Source organism: Pygoscelis adeliae, unplaced genomic scaffold, assembly GCF_000699105.1.
Source record: "Pygoscelis adeliae isolate BGI_AS28 unplaced genomic scaffold, ASM69910v1 Scaffold10, whole genome shotgun sequence".
In the NCBI taxonomy this organism is placed as follows: Eukaryota; Metazoa; Chordata; class Aves; order Sphenisciformes; family Spheniscidae; genus Pygoscelis; species Pygoscelis adeliae.
In genome coordinates, this window is record NW_008824053.1 from 10,720,627 (window position 1) to 10,721,528 (window position 902).

Here is a 902-nt window from a genome sequence, read left to right on the forward strand (position 1 = left end):
CACACCCCCCCCCCAAATCAAGGTCGCCAAATTCAAACTGGTTTTGGGGAGCAGTCTCCAGCATGTGTTACTCCTGCCTGGGCTTTATGTGGGAGAGGGTCAGCTGCCCAAACTGAAGCTGCCAGAAAGCAGGTTGGCAATTTAACAGCTTGGTTGGGCAGGCCTGGGCTACTGCTCAACGCCGTGTTTGGGCCCCGCAGGCAGAGATGCTGTGCTGGAAGTTTGCTGCGGTCTGTAGTCCTGGCTTTCTAGGTCTGGCTGCTTCCCAGCTAGCCGCCGTTTCTGTTTCTTTGCCTCTCGCGTGATCACCTCTCCTTTCGTCCTCCTGTTCCCCCAAATCTCCTGTCAGGCCCTACCGTCCCTGCTCATTAGAGAAACTGCTGTGCCCGTATAAACCTGGGCTGCCAAGGACTAGGTTATAATGGGGCCGAGCCACGGCAGCACCGCACAGGTCCTGTCCCAAGCTCAGACAGGGCTCGGTTCGGGGAAGCTGGGGAAAACAGCACAAATGTTTTGAGGGAGTATCTGAGAGCTCGGTGGGCAGCGCTGCGCTGTGCCATCCGCCCGTGACAGCTGCTTTTCCTGCCTCCCCCCAACTCCCGCCCAGTGCAGCTGAGCTGCTGGCTGTGGCACTTGTCCTGGCGGGATGGGTTAGTTGTATTTCCTGCTCCTCACCAGGTGCTCGGGCGTCCTGACCCACGGTCAGCCTGACCTGGCTCGGTCACTGCATCACTGTGCATAGGAGAAGAGAGCGAGGGGCTGGGAGCCCCCTGGGGATGTGCCTCGCCGCTGCTCGCCATGCAGCACCCCTTATGGGTGGCCATGTTATGCCCGCAGCCAAGAGACCCCCCCCCAGAGTCAGAAACGCCACAGCTTGTCATGAGCTGTGCAGAGTGGGAGCT